This window comes from Dasypus novemcinctus, unplaced genomic scaffold, assembly GCF_030445035.2.
Source record: "Dasypus novemcinctus isolate mDasNov1 unplaced genomic scaffold, mDasNov1.1.hap2 scaffold_119, whole genome shotgun sequence".
NCBI lineage: Eukaryota > Metazoa > Chordata > Mammalia > Cingulata > Dasypodidae > Dasypus > Dasypus novemcinctus.
In genome coordinates this window covers 955,870-975,421 of record NW_026688148.1, presented here as the reverse complement: position 1 = coordinate 975,421, position 19,552 = coordinate 955,870, and the positions used below count along the sequence as shown (strand labels likewise).

Below are 19,552 nucleotides of genomic sequence, written 5' to 3'. Positions count from 1 at the left end.
ATGAAAGGAAAGTGAGCGTCTGAGTAAACTCACCATCCAAATCAGATGCCTAGACATCAGCAAAAGTTACAAGTCATTCTAAGAAAATAGAAGAAATGACCCAAGAAAAGGAATATACCAAAGTCCCCAGAAGAGACACAGGATTTCAGACAACTAACCAAGGAGATGCACACAAATTCCCAAAATCAAATTAATGAATTGAAAGACGATATGGATAAAAAGATAAAAGATATTAAGAAGACACCAAGTGAGCACAAAAAAGAATTTGGAAGCCTGAATAGAAAAGTAAAGAACTCATTGGAATGAAAGACACAATAGTGAGATAAAAAAAACTAATTAGAGGGGAGCAGTTGTAGCTCAAGTGGTTGAAGACATACTTCCCATGTACAAGGTCCCAGGTTTGATCCCTGGCACCTTCTAAAAACAACAAATGAAAAAATGAACTCTCACTGCAGAGCAGATGTAGCTCAGTGGTTGGGCATCTGCTTACAATGCACAAGGTCCTGGGTTCAATTGCCAGTACCTCCTAAAGAGGAAACAAACAAACAAAAAACAACAACAACAAAAAACATTAGAGGCATACAGCAGCAAGTTTGAAATGATAGAAGAAACAAGAAGTGATCCAGAAGATAGAATGGCAGAAATGGAAGTGAGAAAAGAACAGAAAGAGAAAGAATGTAAAAAATGGAGCAAGGGTTCATTGAGTTAAGTGGTAACAGAAAACACAACAACATGCATATCATGGGAGTTCCAGAAGGAGAAGAGAAGGGAAAAGGGGCAGAAAGAGTATCTGAGGAAATAAAAGCTGAAAATTTCCCAACCCTCATGAAAGAAATGACCTTGCATGTCCAGGAAGCACAGTGTACCCCAATCAGAATAAATGTGAATAGACCTACTCCCATAAGTCTATTCACATTCATAGTAGGTCTAATAGGACTACTCCAAATGTCAAACATCAAAGACAAAGAAAATTCTGAGAGCAGCAATGGAGAAGCAAACTATCACATACAATGGATGCCCAGAAAGATTTAGTATGGATTTCTCCTCAGAACTTGGAGAAGACAGTGGTATGATACAATTAGGATATTAAAAGAGAAAAACTGCTAGCTGAGAATTCTTTATCAAGCAAATTGGTCTTCAAATATGAAGGTGAGTTTAAAATACAAACAAAACAGAAATTAAGAGAATTCATAAAAGTGATTCCATTTTATAGGAAATATTAAAGGAAGCCTTACAACTGACAGAAAAAGACAGGAGACAGGGGCTTGAAAGAGATTATAGAAGAAAGAATAGCAGAACAGATAACCAAAAGAGAGAAAATACAGACAGAAATAAGACATGACATATGAAAACCAAAGAGTAAAGTGATAGAAGTAAATAATGCATTTACCGTAATATCATTGAATGTGAATGGATACAGGCTGACAGAATGGATGAAAAAACATGAGCCATCCATGTGCTGCCTACAAGAGACTCACCTTAGATCCAGGATAAAAACTGCCCGAAAGTGAAATCTTTGAAAAAGATACTCCATGCTAACAGTAACCAAAAATGATCATGTCCTCTACACAAGTAATAGAAAAAACTTGCAAACTTTGAGGAGTGATTCTGCAGGTCTTTGGGATTTGAGGTTCTATGACAATAGAAAAGAAGCCACTGCCTCTTGTGGTTTAGAAAAGCCTGAGAGAAGAGAGAGAAGAGGCAGGAGGAGGAGGGGGAGGGGGAGGAACTGGAAGGAAGAGGGGGGTAATGGGACATAAAGAATGGCAGGGAAGGTTCTTGTGGTCAGAGTGATGTGGGCTATGAGTGGGAGGCTCTTTGTCTCTTCAGAGATAACCTAAACTATCTGTGACTTGTGGGTGTGGGATGATAAAAGGCTGCAGTCCCATTGCAAGGACTCTAGTCCCAGGAAATAGTTTAACAATGCAAGGTCTATAAACTTTAATTATTCAGGGGAAATGCAAACAAAATATGCTAAAAGCTTACCTAGAATACCTAAGGTCCATGCTAAAATCTTACCTAAGATGTGGAAGATATATATGCTAATCCAAGCCTATTGAGAACTGAAACAAAAGGACCATTTGGCCCTTTCCTCTCTGTATAAAAAGTACTCAAAAATCTCATTCTGGGCTTGGGATTGAAACAGAAAGCTCCAGATCAAACCTCTCTCAAATTCTACAACAAGAGAGGACCCTGCAAAGGCACTAATAGAAGAGGGGAAGCTTAAGTGAGCTAGGAGAAAAACCCTCTGACCAGGTTCTGTACTAGAGCAGAAAAGAAAAATGCTTTAATTGGTTCTAGTAATGAAGACTAGCGAGAGACTTGCTCAATTGCAAAATTCCTTTTTCTTCCTAATTCACTCTTGAGTATGTGATGTGGGCTATGGATGGGAGGCTCTTTGTCTCTTCAGAGATAACCTAACCTGTCTGCAGTCCTGCCCTTGGTGACCATGGTCACCTTGGTCATGGCAAGGACTCCAGTCCCAGGAAACATTTTAACAATGCAAGGTCTATAAACTTTAAGTATTCAGGGGAAATGCAAACCAAATATGCTAAAAGCTTATCTAGAATGTCTGAAGTCCATGCTAAAAGCTTACCTAACCTGTGGAAGATATATATGCTAATTCAAGCCTATTGAGAACTGAAACAAAAGGACCATTTAACCTTTCCTCTCAGTATAAAAGAAACTTGAAAGTTTTCTGGGCCTGGGTTTGCAACAGGAAGTTACCAAGTCCAGCCGGCCTTCAATAAACCATTTTTCCTTCTCAAAATCCTTCCTGAGTGCTGGCCTCTCTATACACAAATAATCAAACCTCTCTCAAATTCTACTGATATAGCCTGTGCATTAAATCAAAATTATTTCCAAGAGTACCTAGTCTCCAAGATGGCCAGATAAGTAATATAGGCCCTACAGTCTTTGAATGTTCAGAAGGGATGTGAGACTGAGTGTGTATTCAGGGCTGCCTCCAGACAATGTGGAGCTATGCTAATCCAAACTGGCTTGGATGTGGAGAATATGTAACTCACCTAGAGGAAATAACCTATGTGATACTAAGATCAAACACTGAAGAACCTAACCAAAGGTCTGTTTACCATCACTGTTAGTCTTCCTAATCCTATATTCTCTGTATAACAGGGTCTGGAAAAGGCTGTTCGGGGCTCGGTTTTTATTAGGACAAGAGTCCGCCGAGCCCGGCTGGTTGAAATAAACCAACTTCCTTCTCGGTATTCTCATGTCCTGGCCTTCAAAACCACGCATACCCGAATTTCTCCACTACATTTCAACATATGTCTGTGTTGATGATACTTTTTTAACTTAATACCCTAGCTTTTAGCCATTTTTAGAACTAGAGAACCTATTCCTTGAACAGGAACCAGTCAGGATTTTTGTGGCTCTTTTGCAATGTAGGCACACCTTGTCCTTTTGGATGGCATGGAACTCTACCATCAGCAGGTGACAACTCAGAACTGTGCAGGTAAGAGATATAGTAGAAAGAAAGTGTTCCTTTCAAGCACCAAAGAACATTATAATTATGACCGTTTCTTTTTCCTCCACTTCACATCTGTATTTTTTTTTGTTAGGTGAAATTAACATAACATAAAATTAACAATTTTAACAGTACATTCTGTGGCATTTAGTATATTTACTATGTTGTGCATCAAATTTATCTAGTTTCAGAACATTTTTATCCACTCCAAAGGAACCCTCATAGATCCAAAGGGAGTTACTCTACCTTCCCCACTCCCCTCAACCCCTCCCAGCCATTAATCATCTTTCTGTCTCTCTCTGTATTTGCATATTATGGTGGGGGTGGAGTATGGGAACCTCATACTTTTTAATGTAACTTTTTTGTGATCAATGTAGCTTTAAAAAAAGGGCAATTAAATAAAATTTTTAAAAAATGTTTCCATTTACTTGATAGTTTTTTGACATTACAGGAATAATCTGTTTGGAGTTATTACACAAGTCCTAAAAGATGAATTACTGACAGTTTGCCCCGAGTATTGCTCTAAAATATTCCAAGTGTTGATTCACTTATAACCATAGCATTTCATAGGTCTTAATTTCCCTTGAAGATTTTCCACTTTAAAAACCTGTGTATCTTGAGAAACTACAATTCTGCCCATTTTAACTATTTTTATCATCTTGGGTCCCAGAATCAAGACCTGTTAGTTGAAAAGGAGCCAGTCACCTTCTGTTTACAATGAGACTCCCGGCTCCCCCCCACCCAGCGCACCTCCTGCTGCCCTTTATTGCGCTGCACCCAGAGCTTCAGTCTTTTGTGATGTAGAAGAATGTTTATCTCACAACAGGGGGGCCGGCAGCTCTTCCTGGGAGGCGGCCCCATTCCTGGCCAGGGGGATCCAAGGGGCTGCCAGGCCTCAGCCAGGTCTCGGGGGTGGGGAGACGCTCGGCCCAGGAGAACACAGGTAGGGGCCCGGAAGGCGGGTGGGACAGGAGAGCCGAGGGGCGCGAGGGCGCGCGGGCCCGCCTGGCAGGGGCGTGACCGGGCACTCAGCCCCGCCCCCTCGGGCCCCACCCCCTCAGGTCCCACCCCCTCAGGCCCCACCCGGCATGCGGCGCGGCGGCGGCCCTTTGAAGCTCCGGGTGTTCGGGGTCGTCGGACGCGCTGACCTGGTGCTCCAGCAGGGCCGAGGCCCGGTGCGGGGCTCCGCGTGTGCGGGGCGTGTCTGGCCCGCGAGCAGGCGAGCAGCGAGCGCTGGCCCGGAACCCTCAGGCGGAGCGCGCGGCCCCTCCTCAGACGCCCGCCTGCGCCCGGCTCGGAGCCCGGTACGTTTGCGGACCCCACCTGGCGGCGGCGGCGGGGCGGGTGGGTGGGGAGCGCCCGCGGGCCTGTGGGCGCGGCGGGGCGCGGGGCTGCGGGGGCCCCCGGCAGCGCAGAAAAGCGACCGAGCGGCTATCCCCGCGCTGCGCTGTGGGAGCGCCCAGCCTTGCGGCTGCCGAAGCTCCTGCTCGCTTGACGGTTGTGCGCGGCACCCTCGCCGGTCCTGCCCTCTCTGTGCGGTTTGGGACCGGGAGGTTGCGGGCTGCCTTCGCCGGGCCCTCGGCAGCAGGGGGCTTGGGGCCTGCTTCAGTCTTTGGCATTTTTCCAGACGCGGATAACTTGTTTATTCGGTGAAAGTTATTTGAATGAAATTACCTCGTTAGAGCTGAAGAGCTATTTACGATGTACCACCTTCTCTTATCCAAGCCCCGTTTGATAGGCATTTGTATTTTTTTCCCCAGTTTTGGCGGCCATGAACTTGCTGTGGGAATCATGGTACAGCAATTTGTCTTGGATAGATATCTCGGAGTGGAACTAGCAACAATGATGTAAGTTTATATTTTTAAGAAACTGACAAAATGTTTCCCAAAGTGGCAGCACCATTTGGCATTCTCACTAGAAATATATAAGGACTCTAGGTTTTCCATATCTTCTTTAACAGTTGGTATTATCTTTCTTGATTTTAGCCATTTTACTATGTCTATATGATAAGTCATAGCAGGTTTTGATTTGTATTTCCCTAGTTATGAAAAGAATTGAATGTTTCTTCTCTGGTGAAAGTGTTATTTACATATTTTCCCATTTTTAAGTGCTATTTGTCAATTTTTTTAAAAAAATCATTTTATTGGTACGTATCAAGGAAGCATACAGTTCATCCAAAGTGCGCAATCATTGGTATTCGGCAGCATCACATAGTTGTGCATTCATCACCTCTATCATTATTAGAGCATTTTCATAATTTCAATAATAATAAATAAGAAAATCCATCACTTCTCCATCTGTGCCTCCCCTACTCTTCACAACTCCCATTTTTGAATATTCTTGCACAAATACTTTTTTCCCCTTTATAAATTGATTTATATTTACATTTTATATAAATGAAATCATACAGTGTATTATACAGTATATTTAATTCATAGTAATGCTGTATTTACTGTATTTGTCCTTTGTGTCTGGCTTCACTCAACGTAATGTCCTCCAGGTTCATCCACATTGTCAAATGTTTTATGACTCCCTTTCTTCTTACAGCTGCATTATATTCCATCATGGGAATATACCACTGTTTGTTTATCCATTCCTCAGTTGATGAACAACTGGGTTCTTTCCAGCTTTTGACAGTTGTGAGTAGCACTGCCATGAACATAGGTGTGCAGATGTCTGTTTGTATCTTTCAGTTCTGGGTGTAGACCCAATAGTGATATTGCTGGGTCACTGGCAAATCTGTATTCACCTTTAGGAACTGCCCAGCAGTCCTCCACAGGGGCTGTACCATTCTGCATTCCCACCAATAGGGAATAAGTGTTCCTATCTCTCCACATCCTCTCCAACATTTGTAGTTCTCTGACTTTAATAGTGGCCATTCTGATAGATGTGAAATGATATTTCTTAGTTGTGATTCGCATTTCACTAATTTTTACTCATGTTGGACATTTTTTCATGTGTTTTCTTGCCATTTGTATTTCTTCCTTGGACAAATGTCTACTCATGTCTTTTGCCCATTTTTTAATTGAGTTTTTTTATTATTGAGTGGTAACATTTCTTTATATATTATAGCTATTAAACCCTTATTGGACATATGATTTCCAAGCATTTCTTTATGCCGAGACAGCTGCCTTTTTACCCTTTTGACAAAGTCCTGTGAGGTGCACACGTGTTTAATTTTGAGGAGGTCCCATTTATCTATTTTTTCTTTTGTTTTCATGTGCTTTGTCCAAGAAACCACCATGTAGCACAAGGTCCTTAAGATGTTTCCCTATATTTTTTTCAGGTAGTTTTATGATCCTTCCTTTTATATTTAGGTCTCTGATCCATTTTGAGTTGATTCTTGTATAGGATGTAAGATAGGGGTCCTATTCCATTCTTTTGGTTATAGATATCTAGGCCTCCCAGCACCATTTTTTGAAGAGACTTTTTTCCCATTAACATGGACTTGGTAGATGTGTCAAACGCTAGTTGACCATCAAGGTGAGGGTTTATTTCTGGATTCTCAATTCTATTACACTGATCAATGAGTTTTTCTATATGCCAGCACCATGCTGTTTTTATCTCTGTAGCTTTGTAATATGTTTTAAGATCTGGCAGTGAAATTCCCACCATGTTGCCCTTTCTTAGGATGCTTTTGATTATTTAGGTGCACTTTCCCTTCCAAATGAATTTGGTAATTGCCTTTTCTTTCTTTTCTTTTTTTTTTTTTACAGATTTATTTATTTATTTAATTCTCCCCCTCCCCTGGTTGTCTGTTCTCTGTGTCTATTTGCTGCATCTTGTTTCTTTGCTTCTGTTGTCGTCAGCCGCAGGAGAAGTGTGGGCAGCGCCATTCCTGGGCAGGCTGCACTTTCTTTCATGCTGGGCAGCTTCTCCTTAGGGGCACACTCCTTGTGCGTGGGGCTCCCCTATGTGGGGGACACCCCTGTGTGGCAGGGCACTCCTTGTGCGCATGAGCACTGCGCATGGACCAGCTCCACATGGGTCAAGGAGGCCCGGGATTTGAACCATGGACCTCCCATGTGGTAGACGAATGCCCTAACCACTGGGCCAAGTCCTTTTCCCTGCCTTTTCTATTTCTGTAGAGTAGGCTGTTGGAATTTTGATTGGTATTATATTGAGCCTATAAATCAGTTTAGGTTGGATTGACATCTTCATGATATTTAATCTTTCAGTACGTGAACACGGAATGTCATTCCATTTGTTTAGGTCATTTTAAATTTCTTTTACCACTGTTTTGTAGTTTTCTGCATATAGGTCCTGTACTTCTTTGATTAAGTTGACCCCTACATATTTGAGTCTTTTTCTTGCTTATTGTAAATGGAATTTTTCCCTGATTTCTCCTCAGATTGTGCAGTACTAGTGTACAAAAAACACTGATTTCTGCATGTGGCTCTTGTATTCTGCCACTTTGCTGAACTCATTTATTAGCTCAGGTAGCTTCATTGTAGACATTTCAGAATTTTCTAAATATAGGATGATGTCATCTGCTAATAGTGCAAGTTTTACTTCCTCTTTTCTTATTTGTATGCCTTTAATTTTTTTTTCTTCTCTAATTACTCTAGCTAGAACTTGTAGTACAATGTTGAATAACAGTGGTGATAGTGCACATCCTTGTCTTGTTCCTGATCTTCGATGGAAAGCTTTCAGCATTTCCCCACCAAGTACAATGTTGGCTGTGGGTTTTTCACATATCCTTTTACCATATTGTGGCATTTTCCTTCCAATCATATCTTTTGAAGTGTTTTTTTTTATCAAGAAAGAATGCTGGATTTTGTCAAATGCCTTTTCTGTGATGATCATGTGTTTTTTTCCCCTTCAATTTGTTAATGTGGTGTACTATGTTGACTGATTTTCTTATGTTGAGCTAGCCTTGCCTAGCAGGAATAAATCCCACTTGGTCGCGATGTGTAAGTCTTTGATAATGTTGCTTGATTCAATTTGTCAACATTTTGTTGAGAATTTTTGTATCTCTATTTCATTAGAAAGATTGGTCTGTACTTTTCTTTCTTTATACTGTCTTTATCTGGCTTTGGTATTAGGGTGATGTTGGCTTCATAAAAAGAGTTGGGTAATTTTCCCTCCTCCTCTTCATCATTTTGGAAGAATTTAAACTGGATTGGTGTTAATTCTTTTCAAAATACTTGGTAGAATTTATCTCTGAAGTCATCTGGTCCTGAGCTTTTCTTTGTTGGGAAGTGTTTGATGATGGATTCAGTCTCTTTAAATGTGATTTGTTTGTTAAGTTCTTGAATTTCTTATAGTGTCAGTGTAGATTGTTGGTGCATTTCTAGGGATTTGCCCATTTCTAGGTTGTCTAGATTGTTGGCATACAATTTCTCAGAATATCTTCTTTTGATTCTTTTTATTTTTGTGGGGTCAGTCATTACTTCCCTCCTTTCATTTCTGATTTTTTTTTTGCCTCCTTTTTCTCCTTTGTTAATCTTGCTAGCAATTTGTCAATTTTACTGATCTTCTCAAAGAACCAGCTTTTGGTTTTGATTTTCTCTTTGTTGTTGTTTTTCTCAATTTCATTTATTTCTGCTCTAATCTTTATTATTTCTTTCCTTCTGCTTGCTTTGAGGATTGGTTTGCTGTTCTTTTTCTGATTTCTGTAGGTGTTCAGTTAAGTGTGAGTTTAGCTCTTCTTTTTTAATATAGGTGTTTAGCACCATAAATTTCCCTCTCAAGACTGGCTTTGCTGTATCCCATAAGCTTTGGTAATTTGTGTTCTCATTTTCATTTTTCTCAATATATTTCCTGATTTCACTTGGAATTTCTTTTTTGATCCACTGATTATTTAATAGTATGTTGTTTAGAGTCCACACAGTTGTGAAGTTGCCTTTTTCTTGTCTATTATTGATTTCCAGTTTTATTCCATTATGATCTAGGAAGGTGCTTTGTATAATTTCAGTCTTTTCACATTTATTGAGACATGCATTGTGCCCTGCATGTGGTGTATCCTGGTGAAGGATGCATCGGCATGTGTGAAGAATGTATAACCTGCTGCATTTGGATGCAGCATTCTGTGTGTCTTTTAGGTCTAACTCATTTATTATTCTTTAAGGTCTCTGTTTCCTTGTTGATCTTCTGTCCAGTTCTGTCTCATGATGTGAGTGGTGTATTAGAGTCTCCAGTGATTATTGTAGAGATGCCTGTTTCTCCCTTTGGTTTGGTCAGAGTTTGTCTTACATATTTTGGGGCACCCTGGTTAGATGCATAAATATATCTTCCTGGAGGGTTGCCCTTTTTATTAATATATAATGGCCTTCTCTGTCTCATAACTTCTTTTCACTTAAAGTTTGTTTTGTCCAATAATAGTATAGCGATCCCTGCTCTTTTTGGTTTCTATTTACATGGAGTATCTTTTTCCAACCTTTTACTTTCAGCTGGTTTGTATCCATGAGTCTAAGGTGGGTCTCTTGTAAGCAGTGTGTGGATGGCTCTTGTGTTTATTATCCATTCTGTCAATCTATATCTTTTGTTTGGTGCATTTACTTCATTCACAATCAATGATACTACTGTAAATGCATTATTTCCAACATTTTATTCTTTGGTATTCATGTTGATATCATATTTTGGTCTTATCTTTTTACTCTTGGTTATCCTTTCTGCTATTCTTTTTTCTCTACTCTGCTCCAGGCCTCTCTCTTCTGTTTTTTCCTTTCAGGCTCTATGGCTTCCTTATTATTTCCTGCAATTTGGATTCTTTTTTACAAACTCTCCTAGTTTCTGTTTGTTTGTGGATATTTTATACTCACCTACATATTTGGAGGACAGTTTTGCTGGGTGCAGAATTCTTGGCTGGCAGTTTTTCTCTTTCAGTCTCCTAATTGCATCATACCACTGTCTTCTCGCTACCATGGTTTCTGATGAGAAATCCACACTATTACTGGGCATCCCTTGTATGTGATGATTTGCTTCCCTTACTGCTCTCAGAATTTTCTCTTTATCTTTGACATTTGACATTCTGAATAATATATGCTTTGGAGTATATCTATTGGGGTTTATTCAGATTAGGATAAGGTGGGCTTCTTGGACATGCAGGGTCATTTCTTTTGTAAGCATTGGGAAATTTTAACTATTCCCTTAAATACTCTTTCTAATCCTTTTCCCTTCTCTTCTCCTTCTGGAACTCCCATGACATGTACGTTGTTGTGTTTTCTCTTGTCATTCATCTCCCTGAGGCTCTGCTCAATTTTTTTTCCATTTTTTCCCTCCCTCTGTTCTTTTCTCTCTTCAATTTCAGCTGTTTTCTGTCTTTGGTATCACTTATTTTTTCTTTTATCCTTTCAAGTCTGCTTGAAATTGTTGTAAACCTTTAATGTTGTTTTTGATTTCACCTATTGCATCTTTCATTCCCATGAGCTCTGTTGCTTTTCTCTTCCACATTTCAAGTTCTCTTTGTGCTTGCTGAACATCTTCTTGAATGACATTCATCTCTTAAACCATATTGTCTTTTAACTCATGAATTTAATTTTGGAAATTGGTACACATCTCATTAATTAGCTCTCTCAAATCCTGCATCTCTTCTGGGACTTTGATATATTCCTTTTCCTGGGCTATGCCTTCCATTTTCTTATTCTGGCTCATAAATTTTTGCTGATGTCTAGGCACCTGATTAGTATGTAGTTTACTCAGATGCTCAATTTCTTTGTCTTTTATTGGGATTTAGTGGCAAGAGGCTGTGTGTTACTGTTGCTCTTTGATTCTTGATTCAACCTGGATCATTAGGCTTGTCCTTGTTAGTTGCTCAAAAGTGTGCTCTGCACCCAGTAATGTTTTGCAGACCTACTTCCTAGGGCCTTGGGAGGCAAGCTATAAAGGTCAGAAAATGCCTCATTTATTTTTAGTTTTCTCATATGTACTACCAAGTTCTGCCAGCAGATGACACTCTTTGGCAGCCCTCAGTTCGATGCCTGTTTAATGTGTTTTTACTGTAACACAGCCTGGATCAATGTGAGAAGATCCTGCCTGGAGGCTAAGATCCTTGTAATTTGGACTTTCTTATAAAAAAGTCTCTAGCCTTCTCTGGCATCACCCTCCCATTTCCTGGGTAAGAAATAATTCTACTCCCTTCTGCATCTTCAACAATCAGTCCCTGTTCATTGAGGAGATTGAGAGGGTCAGATTTCTTTACTCCCTTGCAGCCCTCTAAGGCAAACAATGGCAAGGCCTCTCTGACCTGGAAGGGCCCATGGGACACAACAGACCAAATTTGTGGGTCCAAAGATGAGTCAGCCTTAGATTGTGTCCCTCTCTCTCCTGTTTCCTGGGAAGGTACATCCTCAACAATCAACCCCGGCTATAAGAGAGGGAGATTGAGAATGTTGGATTTCTCCACCTCTGTTTAGTAGCCCAAGGTAGACAACAGTGTGGTCCCAGTCAGCCTGGAAAAGCTGGTGGGGCACAGCAGACCAGAATTGTGGGTCAGAAGCTGTCAGCCTTAGGCTGTGTCCCTCTCTTTCACCTTTCCCAGGATAGTAGATCCCTGGATACCCCTTTGTAGTCAGCTTAGAGGCCTTTGTATCCTTTTTTAAATTTAATTTTAAAAGATCCTTAGATTACATAAATTGTTACATTGAAAAATATAAGACATTCCCATATGCCCCACTCCCTATACCTCCCACTGTTCCCAACATTAACAACTTCTAGCATTAGTGTGCTACACTCATTACAACTGATGAACAGATTTTGAAGCATTGCAACTAAGCATGGATTATAGTTTACCTTGTAGTTTACATTCTCTTGCATTCAATTCTGTAGGTTATGGCAGAATATATAATGGCCTGAGTATTAATCAGTCAAAGGTGTACTGATGTAAAATGCCAGAAATTGGTCGATTTTTTTAATAAAGGGTATTTATTTGGGGTAGGAGCTTACAGATACCAGACCATAAAGCATAAGTTACTTCCCTCACCAAAGTCTGTTTTCACATGTTGGAGTAAGAGGCTGCCTACATCTGCGAGGGTTCAGGTTTCCTGGGTTTCCTCCCTTCCGCAGTCTTGCTTCTCTGTGAGTTCAGGGTTCCTTGCTTCCTAGGACTCCCGCTTCAGCATCAAATTCCAACATAAAAACTCCTACATTAAGAACCTCTAGGGAAACAGACTTTGGCCCAGTGGTTAGGGCGTCCGTCTACCATATGGGAGGTCTGCGGTTCAAACCCCAGGCCTCCTTGACCCGTGTGGAGCTAGCCCATGCACAGTGCTGATGCGCGCAAGGAGTGCCATGCCACACAAGGGTGTCCCCCGCGTGGGAGAGCCCCACGCGCAAGGAGTGCGCCCGTGAGGAAAGCCGCCCAGCGTGAAAAGAAAGAAGCAGCCTGCCCAGGAATGGCACCGCCCACACTTCCCGTGCCGCTGACGACAACAGAAGCGGACAAAGAAATAAGATGCAGCAAATAGACACCAAGAACAGACAACCAGGGGAGGGGGGGGAAATTAAATAAATAAATAAATCTTTAAAACAAACAAACAAACAAACAAAAACCTCTAACTCTGTCCTTTGCCATGCCTTTTTTCTGCCCACCAAAGGGTTGGGACTCAATGCCCTTCTGGCACAAGTGATTAACATAATTACCTAATCAGGTAATCCTATAAATCCAATATAATCTCATATGCCCAGAGGAAAAGATCATTTTACAAACATAATCCAATACTTCTTTTTGGAATTCATCAATAATACCAGACTGCTACAGCCTGTATCTGTCATTGCAATGTCAGGTCTATTCCAAGTCCTGAAAATGCCCCCATATTATACCTCTTTTTCCCTCTCCATGACTTCAGCACCTCCAGTGGCCATTGTCTCCACATTGGTGATAGATTTTCCATTGATATAACCACAATAAGTCTATAGTGGAATACCAGTAAGTCCACACTCCTGAGGATTCTGGAATAGTGATGCCTACTCTACCAGAGAGGGGACTTTGATCCCCTTTGGCTGATAAATGGGACTTTCTTGCTTGCAGTTGTAGACTTTCTCAGTTCCTTGGTGTGATGGTTGTCCATCCTCACCTCCTTGTTAGTTGACCTAGGTGAGTCCAATGAACTGGAGAGTAGGTGTTACAACTCCACTGAGGTTCAGGGCCCAGCTGGCACAGGAACATTTCAGAGATTCAAGTCTTTTGGATGTACACCTACCAATTCCAGCATCAACTATAGTTTCAAATAAAAGAGATAGAAGAGGCATGTGTAGAGAAGTCACATTTGAGTCCAGCTCTGTCACACTCAGGAGCACAAACTCTGAAGTAGGGCCCAATGGCCAGGCTTCAATCTCCAGAGCTATCTGCCCTGACCGTATAAGCTGGGTGTCTCTGGATCCCTCAGATGTCCCACTATTTGTTTGTGGTAGTATCTGCTTTGGCAGCCTATGAGATCCTGTGGAGACTTTTATAAGGATAACTCTCTGATGGCCTCCTGGCTTACTTTGAAGTCTGTTAACCATATAAACTCATGTATCTTTACCTTTTCCCCCTTTAGTTCAGTGTCTTTTTCCAGTTGCATCATCCTCTGGTGCTTGGTAGTAATCCCTCAGTGTCAGGGAGGCTCATTCCTGGGAGCCACGTCCCACATTGGGGGGGAAGGTAATGCATTTATATGCTGAGTTTGACTTAGGGAGAGGCCATATTTGAATAACATGGAGGCTCTCAGGAAGTAGCTCTTCAGTACCCTACATCACTATGCTAACTTGCAAATTTAAGAGCAAAAAGTGCATAAGCATAGTCATCTATCTCAAGCGTATATCAGTGGACCATCCTTTTTCACTAGTCATTGCTCCTTGGAGGATTGCTGCTATAGCATTAGAGAATGTGGCAGAGCTCCCAAGGATAGGAATTCAGTATTCTTTCAGTTGTTGTGTGAATCTCTACCCACTGTGGCAATGCCCCATGAACATTGGAACATATTTATATACCTTATATATATCCCCACATGAACTTCCTTCCATGTATCTATCCCCCATCATGTACCCCCCACACCAATGATCCTCCTCTATCATAGTTGTAACCCTTCTGTAATCTAGAAGTTCTTCAAAAATGAAGCTAAGAATATTTTCAAATTTGCTTAATAGGAAAATGAAATAATAACGAAAGGCTTAAACATAAGAAAAAATACATGATAATTTAAGAAAACTAAAACTAAAATAAGGTTAAAAAGGGGTATTTAAAAAATGAAAAATAGTAAAAGAATTGTTTTTTAAGTTTTGCCTTTCATCACTGTAATATATGTTGTGCTATATGTACAGTTGCATTTTCTTCCATTACTTCACCAGTACTTTATTTTTTCATTTTGTCTACAAAGAAGTTTTAGGTCACAGTGAAGTCACATACAGAATGGAGGGGACTCTCATATACCCAACATCCTCCCCTTTTTCCCTTTCTTTGTTAATAATCTTTTTACATGTGGATGGCATATATGTTACAACTGATGTACAAGTATTAAAACATAGCTTCAAACTATGGTCAGTGGTTTCTATTATGGTTTACATTTTACACCATTCACTTTTATAAATTTTTGATGAAATTTAACATGGCCTGTATCCATCATTGCAAGATCATGCAGAATTCTTCCTTTGCCCCCTAAATACTCACTCTTCTGTTGATCCCATTCTTTCTCTCTCCCCCCACAGGACCCACCAGGCTTCACTCCTTGAAGAACAAAATTTGTAGATATTTGCAACAGTGCTGCTGGCTTGACACAGTAGTCTGTCCTCTCCTGTTGGGAACCACCCATACTCTCCAGAGACACCCTCCCCTGTGTTTGAGAACATATCAAGACTCCCCTGTATGGGAGCTTAACTCCTTTTCACTCATTATGTGGTTCCCCCTCCACTGATCCAACACACTATGACAAAATCATCACTTGCACCTTCTTTAGAAGACTGCCCCAGGTGTGCCCTCTCCCAAATGTATTTCCATCCAACACCCTAAACCAGTAGCCCTTCCTTGTCATATTGCCAAAACAATTTTCTCAGCATTGTAGTTTCAACCACATACCTGCCAATGTTCACCTGCTACCTCCCCCCTCAACTCTTTCCCCATTTCCATGGACCATCCAACCCATCCTCCCTACCCTAGACCCATCAAGCTTGCACCACCCAACCCAATAGTATCCTTACACCCCTGTCATATCCCTTCACTGCACAACTACTCATACTTTATCATAGATTGCACCCCTGTGGGCATTGGCTTACAACCTTCTCCCTTTCTATTTCCTGTAAACCTATCTTCCAGACTCTAGCTCCCTGTGTTGGCTCAATTAGCTTAATTCTTATCAAAGAAGTCATTCAATATTTGTCCTTCAATACCTGGCTTGCTTCATTTAACATAAGAACCTTCAGATTCATTCATGTTATCCCATGTGTTGTACTGTATTCCTTCTTACAGTTGGTAGTGTTCCACTGTATGTATCTACTGAATTTTGATTATCGATTCATCTCTTAATGGGCATTTGGGTTGATTCCAGTTTTGGAAATAGTGAATAATGGTGCTATGAACATTGTTGTGTATAATCGGTTCTTGTCCTTGTTGTCAGTTCTGGGTATATACCCAGCAGTGGAATTGATGGGTCATATAGCAGAATTATAGTTAGTTTTTTGAGGAAACCCCAAACTGTCATCCACAATGGCTGGGCTGTTCTACATTCCCACCAGCAGTGGATGAAGGTGTCCATTACTCCACATCCTCTCCAACACCTTAGTTCTCTGATTTTTTAATGTCCACCAGTCTAATGGAAGTAAGATGGTATCTTGTTGTAGTTTTGATGTGCATTTCCCTAATAGCTAGTGATGTTGAGCATGTTTTCATATGCTTTTTAGCCTTTTGTCTTCCTTCTTTGGAGAAGTGTCTGTTCAAATCACTTGTCCATTTTTTAAATGGATTGTTTGTCTTTTTATTTTGAGATATTTCTTCACATATGGTGGACATTAGGCTCCTATCAGATATTTGATGTTTCCAAATATTTTCTACCATTGCTGAGGCTGTCTTTTCACTTTCTTCACAAACTCCTTTCAGGTGCAAAAGGTTTTAATTTTGAGGAGGTCCCATTTATCTATTTTTTTCTTTTGCTTCTCATGCTTTGGGATTGAAGTTCATGAAGACATTTGCTATTACAAGGTCCTATAGAAGCTTCCCTACTTATCTTCCAAGGTCTTTATGGTTTTGGCTCTTATAATTAGATCTTTGATCCATCTTTAGTTTTCCTATAAGGTGTGAGATGGTGTTCCTCTAATTCTTTGGTTATTTATGTCCAGTCTCCAAGCACCATTTATTGAAGAGGCCATTCTTTCCCAGCCGAGTGGATTTGGTGGCCTTGTTGAATATCAAATGACTGTATATGTGATGATCTATATCAGAACTCTCAGTTCAGTTCCATTGGCTAGTATGTGTATTCTTGTGACAGTACCATGCAGTTTTGACCACTCTAGCTCTGTAGTATGCTTTAAAGTCAGGTAGTGTGATTGCTTCAATTTCATTTTACTTTTTCAATATGTCTTTGAATACTTGGGGACTCTTGCCCTTCCAAATAAGTTTCATAGTTTTTCCAAGTCATTAAAAAATGCTGTGTTGATTTTTATTGGGATTGCATTAAATTGTAGATTAGTTTGGGTAGGATAGACATCTAATGATATTTAGTCTTCTTATGCATGAGCAGGGAATATTCTTCCATTTATTTAAGTCTTCTTTGATTTCCTGTAACAGTGCTTTGTAGTTTTCTGCATATAAGTCATTTACTTCTTCAGTTAAACTGTTCCTAGGTATTTGGTTTTTTTTAGTTTCTATTGTAAATGGTATTTTTTTCTTGATTTCCTCATCAGATTGCTCATTATTGGTATACAAGAATGCTACTGATTTTTTTTTTTTGCATTGTTCTTATATCCTGTGACTTTACTGAACTATAAGTTCTAGAAGCTTTGTTTCTGAGGGCATTCTATGTATAGGATCATGTTGTCTGTAAATAAACTTGTACTTCTTCCTTTCCAATTTTGAGGCTTTTTGCATCTTTTTCTGGCTGCAGTGCTCATGCAAGCACTTTGAACACAATGTTACACAGGAGCGGTAACAGTGGACATCCTTGTCTTGTGTCCAGTCTTAGAGCAAAAGCTCTTAGGATTTCACCATTTTATATGATTTAGCTGTTGGTTTTTCATATATACCTTATGTTCTGTTGAGGAAGTTTCCTTCTATTCCTGTCTTTTGGAGGGTTTTAATCAGGAAAGGGTGTGTTTTGTCAAATGCTTTTACTGCATCTGTAGAGATTATCATGTGTTTCTATTCCTTTGATCTCTTTATGAGGTGTATTTTATTGATTGATTTTCTTATGTTTAACACTCTTTGCATACCCAGGATGAAACTCACTTAGTCATAGTGTGAAATTTGCTTGATGTGTTGTTGAATATGATTAGCAAGTATTTTGTTGAGGATTTTCGCATCTAGGTTCATTAGATTGGCCTGTAATTTTCCTTTCTTGTAGCATCTTTGTTTGGGTTTGGTTTTAGGTTAATGTTCACATCATAGAATGAGTTAGGCAATGTTCCTTCTACTTCAGTTTTTTGGAAGAGTTTGAGCAGGATTGGTGTTAGTTCTTTCTGGAATGTTTCATAGAATTCACATGTGAAGCAGGTCTGGGCTCTTCGTTCGGAGATTTTTGTTGACTGTATCTGCTTACTTCTGATTGGTCTGTTGAGTTCATCTTTCTTCTTTCATCAACATAGGCTGCTTGTGTGTTACTAGGAGTTTGCCCATTCTAAATTATTCTTGTTGGCATACAGTTTATCTAAGTATCCTCTTATGATAAACTTGATTTCTGTGGGGTCAGTGGTGATATCCTTTTCCTCATTCCTTATATTTTGTATTTGCATCTTCTTTTTTTTTCCTTGTTAGTGTAGCTAAGGGTTTATCAATTTTATTGATCTCTAAGAACCAGCTTTTGGTTTTATTTTTTCTAGTCCTTTCTTATTTTAAATTTCATTTAGTTCTGCACTAATCTTTGTTATTTCCTTCTTTCTACTTCCTTTGGGGTTAGTTGTTGTTCTTCTGGTTCCTCCAGATGTGCAGTTAAGTCTTTGATTTTAGCACTTTCTTCTTTTTTAATATCAGCATTTATAGCTGTGAGTTTTCCTCTCAGTACAGTTTTTGCTGCATCCCAGAGGTTATGCTATGTTGCTGTGTTATTTTTTCATTCATTTTAAGGTAGTTACCGATTTCTTTGCAATTTTCTCCTTGACCCACTGTTTGTCTAAGAGTGTACTGTTTAACTCCCATATCTTTGTGCCTAATCTGCTTCTCAGCCCCTTGCTGATTTCCAGCTTCTGTGCATTTTAGTCACATAAATTACTTCGTGTAATTTCAGTCTTTCTGAATTCATTGAGAGGTGTTCTGTTGCCTAGCATGTGGTCTATTCTTGAGAATGATCCATGTGCACTCAAGAATAATATATATCCCACTGTATTTGAGTGTAATGTTATGTATATGTCTATTAGGTCCAGACCCTCTAATGTATTATTCAGGGTCTTTACTTCTTTATTGATTCTCATTGAGATGTTCTGCCTAATGGTGATATTGGTGTATTAAAGTCCCCCAGAGTAATTGTAGAGGCATGCATTTCCCCACTTAGTTTTTTTCCTTGTTTGCCTATGTATTTTGAGGTGCCCTGCTTCAGTGCATAAGTGTTCATGATTGTTCTTTTTTTTCCTTAAAGATTTATTTATTTTTATTTCTCTCCCCTTCCCCCCCCCACTCTGGTTGTCTGTTCTCTGTGTCTATTTTGCTGCATCTTTTTTGTCCACTTGTGTTGTTGTCAGCGACATGGGAATCTGTGTTTCTTTTTGTTGCCTCATCTTGTGTCAGCTGTCCATGCATGCAATGCATTCTTGGGCAGGCTGCACTTCCTTTCATACTGGGTGGCTCTCCTTACAGGGTGCACTCCTTGCATGTGGGGCTCTCCTAAGCAGGGGACACCCATGTGTGGCACAGCACTCCTTGGCACATCAGCACTGCCCATGGGCCAGCTCCACAGAGGTCAAGGAAGCCCGGGGTTTGAACCATTCTTTTTCAAAAGAGATGAG

The 19,552-nt window shown here is 40.2% G+C and overlaps 1 long non-coding RNA gene across 1 annotated transcript in view; it reads left to right on the top strand.

The window, feature by feature from the left end:
* The first annotated feature begins 4,712 nt into the window (after window positions 1-4,712).
* The window catches only part of LOC131277501 (uncharacterized), a 28,134-nt gene continuing 13,294 nt past the window's right edge, over window positions 4,713-19,552 (top strand). Inside the window, exons 1-2 of the long non-coding RNA XR_009184663.2 lie at window positions 4,713-4,791; window positions 5,248-5,334. This is a non-coding gene — a long non-coding RNA (uncharacterized lncRNA). The remainder of the gene's footprint in view (window positions 4,792-5,247; window positions 5,335-19,552) is intronic.